The 10,271-nt window shown below is 48.2% G+C and overlaps 1 long non-coding RNA gene across 1 annotated transcript; it reads right to left on the bottom strand.

Annotated features, from left to right (window-relative positions):
• Positions 1-409: 409 nt before the first annotated feature.
• On the bottom strand, positions 410-1,927 carry LOC139026160 (uncharacterized). Its single transcript, XR_011477871.1, has 3 exons — positions 1,785-1,927; positions 1,505-1,640; positions 410-449 (listed from the first exon to the last, which is right to left on the bottom strand). It is a non-coding gene; the product is annotated as an uncharacterized lncRNA (long non-coding RNA).
• Between the last annotated feature and the right edge of the window lie 8,344 nt (positions 1,928-10,271).

Genomic DNA, 10,271 nt, shown 5'->3' on the forward strand with positions numbered 1-10,271 from the left:
TTAGTAGCGCTTTCTCCTTGCTTCCTCTTTCTACATATAATATATTTACTCAACCCGCACGACATCCAACTGTCGAAGAACCATATCCACTACCCCTGTAACACGAATCTGACAACTCACCAACATCAACTTGACAAATTCTTCAATTATGCTTCGACATCACGCTCAACCATACACCACCACACGAAGTCACACTCCAACCATACACCACCACAGGCTGGGCGACATCCTTAACACTCACCATTACACCACCAACGACCATCACACTCAATCCTACACCACCACACGACACTCACACTCAACCATGACACGCTTATTCACACGACATCATCACTCAACCAACACTCACCACACCAACATCAGTCTCACATATCACACCATTACACTACCGACATACGACATCACACTGCAACCATACACTACCACACGACATCACACTCAACCATACACTACCACAACGACATCACACTCAATCCATACACCACCACACGACATCACGCTCAAACCATAACATCCAACCACACGACATCACCTCAACCATCCAGCTACCACACACATCACACCACTCAACCATTACACCACCACACGACATCAACATCTCCAACATACACCACCACACGACATCCACTCAACCGATAACTAACCAACGACATCACACTCAACCATACACTACGCACATCCGACATCACACGTCACCTACACCACCAACATCGACATCACACATTCAACCATACACCACCACACGACGATCACACTCAACCATAAACACTACCACACCGACGACCACACAGCTCAACCCATACACTCCCGGGAAAAAAACACGACATCCACACTAACCATAACACCACACAACGAACATCACACTCAACCCATACACCTACCAATACACTTACCACACGACATCACACTCAACCATACCACTACCACCAGACAATCACACTATAACCATACACTACGCACACCGACAACACACTCAACCATAAACTCATCCACCACACGACAGTACACGCTCAACGCGATGACACCACACACAGCTGAGGGCAGTTTTTGGCCTACTTCGACAGTCAAACGAGCCCAACCATACACTACCACACGACGATCAGAGCAGGCAACATACAACATACAACTACCACCACACCGACATCACACTCAACCATACACCACCACACGACATCACACTCAACATACACCAACCACAACCCGACAATCCAGCTACTGGGCCTAATCCATGACACACATGCCTGCCAGAACGACCATCACATCTGCAAAGCCATTACACCACCACACTTATGACAACGAATCACAATCATACCATACACCACAACACACATCACACGACATCACCACTCAACCATACACCACCAACGACATCACACTCAACCATACACACCACACGACATCACACTCACCATAACACCACTACACGACATCCACTCACCACACTACCACAATCACACAACACTCACCATACACCACCACACGACATCACCTCAAACCATCACACCAACCACACGACATCACACTCAACCATACACCACCACACGACATCACACTCAACCATACACCACCACACGACATCACCTCAACCATACACCACCACACGACATCACGCTCAACCATACACCACCACACGACATCACCTCAACCATACACCACCACACGACATCAACCTCAACACATACACACCACACGACATCTCAACCATACACCACACACGATCATCACGCTCAACCATACACCACACCGACATCACACTCAAATACACCACCACACGACATCCACACTCAACCTACAACACCACCACACGACATCACACTCAACCATACACTACCACACGACATCACCTCAACCATACACCACCACACGACATCACACTCAACCATACACCACCACACGACATCACCTCAACCATACAACCACCACACGACATCACCTCAACCATACACCACCACACGACATCACATCTCAACCATACACTACCGCACGACATCACACTCAGCCATCACTACCGGGGCTCGGTGCGCAGTGGTCTAGGGCTCCGCGACCGGGGAGGTCCGTGGCGACGCACAATTGGCCTAGCGTCGTCTGGGGTTAGGGAGGTTTGGCCGGTAGGGATATCCTTGTCTCATCGCGCACTAGTGACTCCTGTGGCGGCGGGCAGTGCACGCTGACCAGGTCGCCAGTGCACGGTGTTTCCTCCGACACATTGGTGGGCTGGCTTCCGGGTTGGATGCGCTGTGTTAAGAAGCAGTGCGGCTTGGTGGTTGTGTTTCGAGGACGCATGGCTTTCGACCTTCGTCTCTCCCGAGCCCGGTTCGGAGTTGTAGCGATGAGAAAGATAGTAGCTACTAACAATTGATACCACGAAAAAGGAGTAAAATGCAAAAAATAAAATAAATAAAAACATACAGTACCACACGACATCACACTCAACCAGTCTCCCTAACACTCTAACAAACATGACCACAACCGAGAACACCAGCTCCTATCAGTAAAATCACCATGAAACACCGCAATACCACATCACCAAACCACACCCAAAAACCACATCACCACCCCCCAAAACCACATCACAAACCCCCCACAAACCAATCAACCACCCCCAAAACCACATCACCAACCCCCCAAAACCACATCACCCCCCCCAAAACCACATCACCACCCCCCAAAACCACATCCCACCCCCAAAACCACATCACCACCCCCCAAAACCCACTCACCACCCCCCAAAACCACATCAGACCACATCACCAACCCCCCAAAACCACATCACCACCCCCCCAAAACCACATCACCATAAGGCAAGCTGACAATGTGTTGTCTTTACAGTGGCATTACAGTGAGGCAGTAAACGTGTTCTCTCTTCAGATGTTCAACGTTGTGCTGATCTCATGGTTGCCAAGCCACTCACTGTAAGCCCTGTCTGTAACAGGAGTTTCTGTGTGGAGAGGTGGTGGGACAAACATGACTAAAAGATCTGTCCAGTCAGGGGSTTGCTTTTACACWTTCCACTACTCTCCCACTTTCTCCTCCACCCCCRTTTTCCTTCTCTTTCTCCCTCCCTCCTTCCAGATGATCATAGCATCTGTCCTCTCGTCTTCTCCATGGAAATAGGAGAACAATCGTTGTCACGACTCTCTGTCCCGTCAGCACCCGATGTGATGACTGTTTCTTTTTTCTCTCCCTCTCCTCTACTTGTGGCCACAGCTCTACAACGAGCTGAGCATATGTTACCTGGCGCTCAAATCCAACGAGGGCCGGCTGTGCCAGAGTCACGTCGCCCTGACAACCCAGCTGGGCCAGAAGGAACAGCAGATTGTGCAGCTCCAAGGCCAGCTACAGCTACAGCAACAACAACAACAGCAGACACACAACCAGCAGCAGCTTCCACAGACCATGGCCCCAGCCGGTCCCCCAGCCAGGCAGACCAACTCTAAACACTTTGAGGTGAGCTGTCGGAGGTTTGAGCTAGAGGCAAGTTGAAGACATTTTGCGTCACACTTTTCCTATCTCAGGGATTATATTGAGAGTGCTGCACAGCCAGAGGCAGTGAACTGAGTGTCCATATTGTCTACTGCAGAAGTTTTTCATTGCAGACAGGCAGACAGATCTGTGTGTGTGTGTTATTGCACYCCACTGCATGCACTTTCACACTTTAAGTWCTGCCTGATGAAATAATGAATGTTTGTTTTGACCCATGTCACGTCTAAGTTGTTTATAATGGTCCAGCACTTACACCACCCTTGATATAGACATACGTCTAACCTCCGACCCCCTGACACTCAACCAGTGTGTAATTATTGTCCGGCCTGGCAGGAGTGTGTGGGTGGTGATATGCCCACCATAGACCGTTGTGGGGGTGGTCTTTAGAGACAGAGAGATGCTTATCAGGCGCTTGMCTTGATATCATGTCTCCAGCCCACCCTTGATCTTCTGATCTTCCCATTTCTGTTCAAGCCCAATGTCAGTGTCTTTCATGTAGATTTCTCATCTCTCCTCTCTTGGGGCTCTCTCTCTCTCTCTCTCTCGCTCTCTCTCTCTCTCCCCTCCCACCAATGTCTCTCTATCTAGACTGGGACTCAATTAAAAATTCTCTTCAGGTGATAGAATCATAGAAGCAGCATCCATTTTGCCGTTCCCCTCCGTCTGTGGAGGCCCAGGTTTAATTGGAGATGGGTAATGGTGTTGAGTAGTGATGGTGTCAGCTCTCCCCCCTTTCTCAACTCCCACCCAGAGGGTAGAGAGTAACAAGATGGTGTCTGTCTGTCCAGCTCCATCAACCAAAGTAGCGCTTAATATCTTTTAATGATGCGTTTATCAGTCATCCTCCCTATTGGTTAGACCACACATGGTCAGTCACGGTCCATAGATCCCCAACAGTAGCAAGACAATATCAGGCTGTCGTATTGCTGATCTAGGATCAGGTCCACCCTGGCCATGTAATCTTATTGATTTGTAATCTAAAGGTAAAACTGATCCTAGACCAGCCCTCCTACCCTGAGATATGTTATACATACAGGTGCTGATCTGAGCAGTGTTACACCGTGCAGAACGGTTTGCTATTCGCTGCTTTACAAATTGATTGTGTTTGTCTAATTTGACGGGTGGTAATCCTCCAGATAGCATCGCCCCGGACAGGAAGTCAAAAGATATCAGTGCAAATGTTAAGTGAGTTACAATTGCCTCTGTCTCACTTAACCCTGTTAATTCAGCCGAATGAATGCTGAAATATAAATGGATCAATTAGCGAGCAATTAAGTCCAGCTATGCAGTGTTACCCCAGTAATTAATACTACGTTCTAGAGGAGACGCGATCCAGGCCGGTGTGTGGTGTGTGTGCATGTTTAGAACTGAGTGTTTTTGCACGTGTGTGTTACAAGTCTTTTTGTGTGTGTGTGTGTGTTCTTTCTGACCCTGCCAATACAAGGCAGACACCCCTGTCTCTCAGTCTTCCACCCCAGTAAGCATCCATCCGTCCATCCATCCATCCATCAATCCTCCATCATAAGAAACTCAGATCACATATTTTTCGGGCATCCTTATGCATAAAAACCGATGCGTGGCATCAATATTAAATTGTGTTTACCCAGAGCACATGTAGCCGGCGCCTGGGCTGCTTTGTCTCTTAACTTTCCTTACCTGCTGACATCAAAGTGAACAGATCAGATTATCGTCCCAAGGTATCACAGCCAGTCAGGAGGGAGAGGCCTCTCCGTTTCCCAGGCTATAATTGCACTGACAGGGCGTGTGTGTATTCCAGCGTAAATTGCAAATTCCATAACGACTTCCTCTCGCCGAACACCTGTTAAATTCTAATGCACCAGTTGTTAGCCGGAGATTTATTTGAATTTGAAATGTTTGGAAGTTACCTGTTGGAGATGATCAAAGTGCTGATCGCTGGGGGAGCGCCGGGCGGGGGGAGACGTAGCTAGCGCCACACTCATTTGAATACGGGGAAAGAGGGGGAAGAGCGACGGCTTTGAACACTACTTTCTTGGAGGGAGGGAGGGAGGGAGGGAGGGAGGGGAAGGCAGGAGGAAGGGGGTGCAGTAGGTGAAAAAACACCCATTGTGTGTTATGTTGCCATGCTCTGCTAGAGAACTACTGTCTGTCTTCTGTCTCCATGTCTGAAGTGGAGTTAACGCTTTTACAGCCCACTCAATGCTGCCTCTGGGACTTAGACTGAAGCAGGTCAAGTCTGAATAGGAATCAGTCTGTCTAGTAGTCAGACTATGTCAATCTTGACTTCAATCTTGTCTAGTTTCTATAGCTACTGTACTCTACTCTGGTACCTTCATCTACACATTTGTACTGGAATGGCAGAATTCAGGTGAAAGTTGTGTTAATGATTTGGAGTTGGGAAGAGAAAAGTAGGTGAAATCTAATTTCCATTTTTTCCGATACATCTCCTTTTGATTGATCTCCATTTGTTTTGAAGGAACGGGCCGGTGATCCTACTAAAACTTCCTCTCGTACCATAGTTGTATCCTTGTGAGAGTTTCTCACAACGAGCTTGCTAGTTCCTTGCTAGCCATTCATCTAGATAGTTGGATGCCTTTGTGTCTTTATGTGAGTCAGTGAGTACACTGCAGACAGACCGAGACAGGTCTCCATAGAGTCTAGCAGATGGCCCTGTGCCCTGTTCTTCTATTCAGCCTGAAGGTCCTGGCTGTGGTCTGACAACCCAGCAGCCCAGGTGACTCAGCTCAGCCACACACCAGCCTGGATGATGGGTTGCCAGGTTGGATCGAGCGGTTGCCAGATTGGCGGCTGCCACCGCAACCAAGGAGACTGGGGAAACCCCCACAAGTGATCAGTGGCCACCAGCAGAGTTTTGTAGCCGTAGCCCAATCAGCCCATACTGTCACCGCATTGCACACAGGGTAGCTAGCTACTTTTCTCTGGCTGGCTACAGTAAAGCAGTGATTAGTAGAACCAACATGAGAATACAAAGCAGACCTCAGGCTTTTCTGGACAGCCATCTAAATGAACAGTGACTTCTTAATTGTGTGGGCAGCCGTTCAAAGCAGAGCTCACTAGCGAAGCCCCTCATCAGCGTTGGAAATGAAGGATGTGTGAAGATGAGGCTCTCAGTCAGTCCAATGAAGTTGGGGCTAGGTTGAAGAGGGGGATTTATAGGAGGACACCTATTGTCCTTTTCGTCAACTTGGAACTCGGCCCCCTATTCTCATGTAGTGCACTACTTGTTGCCACTCTAAAGGGAATAGGGTGCTAGCATCCTTTTTTGTTCTTCTCAGACACACTGATGGGAAGCAGGAGGGTCTATAGTATGTGTGACTGTACCACATCAACACATAGACCGGCGCTAACATAATGAAATGCTAAATGAAACTTTGAAATCCAGTCACCACACACTTTAACAACACTTTTCTCTCTTTCTTATTCTCCTATTTTTTCTCGCTAAATTAAAGGTACTTTAGTTGCCTGGATACTTCCCACCTGTCCCTCAGCTATACAGCCATGGCTCTCCTATAAACTCTGGCTCCATCTAATCCTTGTTTAGTGTTAGTGAATCAGGCGCTGTCTGTCAGATGTATATTTCAAGTATCTCTCCCCACTCGCCCGCCGTCTGTTCCGCCAGGGTCAGGTTTGGATGAGGAGAGGTGCTTCTTTTGATCAGCATCATCATCATCATCATCATACAAATGAACACACCCTGGATCCTGTGGAGTTATAGACCTAGTGAAGAATGGAAGTTGTGTGTGTTTTTTTCATGTTTAGATGGTTAGTGATGGTGAGAGAGAGGGGAAAGCATTAATAGTTGGTTCTCAGATAGGATCTATGAAATCGTAATGCTACAAAAGCAGATTGATGGAAGAAGCCGTGATGTCGGGTTGGAATTTGAAACGTAACAGAATCGATTTACATCAAAACACCCCAAAAATGATGAAGTGGAAAGTGGAGCCTAATGGAAGGCAGAGCAATAGAGGGAAACTTTTGCCAGTTGTGGACTGAAAGTCATTTTGTTGCAACCTACGGTAAAGCACCTTCATTTAAATAGACACATGTTTTTCCATTTTCACCATCATTTAATGACTTCGACTTCATTCTTTGTGTCATAATGAATTTATTTGTACTGTGTGCGACCCCGTGGGAATCGAACCCCGACCCTGGCGTTGCTAGTGCCACGCTCTTGTGAACACCCCAGAGTCAGGCTCCTGTCTGGCAGCAAATGAGAGCCCATATATTAGACCTGAGACAGTAATGACATGACTCAACATGGACTCCAGTGTTGTGATTTAATAGCTCAAGTGGTCTCATTAGAAGGCAGCCCTGTGTACTGCAGCTCTCCTCATTAACCAACCACAGCCATGTGCTGCAGGCACACAGGTCAGACAGACTGTGTGGGAGGACCCGCAGCGCACACACACACACACACACACACACAAAACACACACACACACCACACACAACACACAACACACACACACACACACACACACAACCACACACCACACACACACACACACACACACCACACACACACACTCATGCCCCTGTCTTGTCCTTCCATTAGGTCCTCAGCACAACCCACTTCCACTCAGGAGCCACCATCCAGACTAACACAGCCCACTGCATCTGAACTGGGGGTTACACAAACACACCCCCCATGCGCCCTCTAGTACCCCCAACTCCCCGTTCCGTCATGCGGTACCCTAGCCTACCTCTCCAACAGCATCGGAGACACAGGCAAGAGAGACCCCGGCGTTGCCACAGATGTGAGGTAGGGCCTGCCCTGGTTATAGCTGCTCCATAATTAACAGTGATCAGATTTGTTTTGTGGCATAAATGGTGCATGTGTAGAACATTAGCCATGGCACTGCTCATTTAAATTCAGCTGAAGGGCTCAGCAGCAGACGGGTCACGAGCTTCAGGGAGCACAATCACAAGCCTCCTCCATATGTTCCTGCCGCATCTTACCAGGGCCACGAGCGCCAGATAAGTTCCCAGAAGAACCTAATCGTGTTCGGTAATTACAGCGCGCCTCTCTCTCTCTCTCTTTTTTTCTCTTCCCTCTCTCCCCCTCCCTCCCTCCTCTCATCCCTCCCTCCCCCGTTCTCTTCTGCTTTGGCTTAGAAAACGAGGGAGGAAGAACTAAAACAGTCCCTCATCAGATAATTTGTAAATTGCTTTACGTGGCCGATGCCGACCGAAAAAACTCTGGTTGGTTGTTCTTCTTCTTTTTTTCCCTCCGTCCGACTGWGCTAGAAATGATAAATAATTGTAACAGATGTAGCAATATGGCCGGCCTCCAATAAACGAGGCCCCAGATAATTTGGCCGACCCCTTCTGACAGGCCAATTTAATAAAATGTGAACAAAATCTTCCACCGCTAATAATTTATCATCCCCTCTCCCCGTTGGTTAAAGTGAATTACCCCGACAGTTAACAAGGTCACACCCAGATGCCAAGCGACTCGCAACAAGGCTGCTACTCCTGATGATGGGATCAGGAAACATCGAGAGGTGATGACAGCGCTAGTGTTGTTTCTTTCATTACCTGTGATCCTAGAAAACACACACACACACACACACACACACAGGTGCCAAGGCCCTACTTGTCAGTCTGCCGTTTTTATACGCTATCATGGAATGTGGCGTGTGTGTTAGCGCCTGGTATAGAAGGAAGTGGTAGGTGTATCACTCTCGGGCTAGCTCAATGCATTATTTACTGCTCACCTTTTTATACAGGGTCGTCAAGGATGAGGGGAGAGGTGGCAATGCACAGTATGGTTGCATATGTTAAGGCTGTGCGTGTGTGRGTGRGRGTGRGWGTGWGTGTGTGTGTGTGTGTGTTCCACCTGCCTGTTATGTTAAGGCCATGTTCCTCATCATTAATTGTGTATGAGAAAGAAAGCCCAGGCAGGCTCTGCATATAAACCACTGCCCCCGAGGACTGTCCTTATCTCCCCACACACACACACACACACACACTGGCCATATGAGGTAAAACACATGACGAGGAGAAAAGTGGGGACAAGATAAGGCTTTCTTTGAGGTCACATAAAGAACTGGATTACAGTACCCTGTTAGGTAACAGGAAGTATTGATGTTACAGTAGCTACAGTTACAGCTTACCTTGTACACTTCTAGAAGTACTGGCAACGTAGTTGGGCCTGCAGCGTATGCTTATTTTGTTATTTGAATAGGGACAGGGACCGGTACAAACACACATTGAATAAACAAGCGTGTGTGATAGATGGGCTTCTCTAAACTGCTATATTATGAACATGTTCCTCAATGTCACCCTTCTCACCCCAATAATAAGTCTGAGCCCCCCTCCTCTCCCTCTCCCATCACACTAAGGGGACAATCTGGCCAGTGGCGTCTGTCCATCCATCATCCTCTCTGGACGGCCGTGGGGCCTGGCCTCCTAGCCTCCTGCACACGCTCACAGACACTCCGTTCGCCCTTGTCTCCCTGCTTTGTTTCGGTGGTCCTGTGGTGTGGGGGGGTGTGTTGGCGGGTTGCCGTGGTGTGTTGGGGAGCTTAATTGACTGGGCTGGTATGTGATGATAAATAGATAGGTCCTTGATAGGGAACGTCCTCTCACGCCTGAAGTTGAGTTTAGACAGCTGTCCCCTCCTCGTTGGAGCTTCCCGTTCCAGCTTACATGCGTCTGGATGTTTACTGCGCAACCATCAGGCTTTAGGTACAGGTACAAGGTCAGGCTCAAGTCTAAGATCAGGGTTTAGTTGAGGATTAGTTTGGATACGTTTTTTTCACACTTTTTTTTTTCTTCTCTCAATA

The sequence above is a fragment of the Salvelinus sp. IW2-2015 genome, unplaced genomic scaffold (genome assembly GCF_002910315.2).
Source record: "Salvelinus sp. IW2-2015 unplaced genomic scaffold, ASM291031v2 Un_scaffold4031, whole genome shotgun sequence".
Lineage (NCBI taxonomy): Eukaryota > Metazoa > Chordata > Actinopteri > Salmoniformes > Salmonidae > Salvelinus > Salvelinus sp. IW2-2015.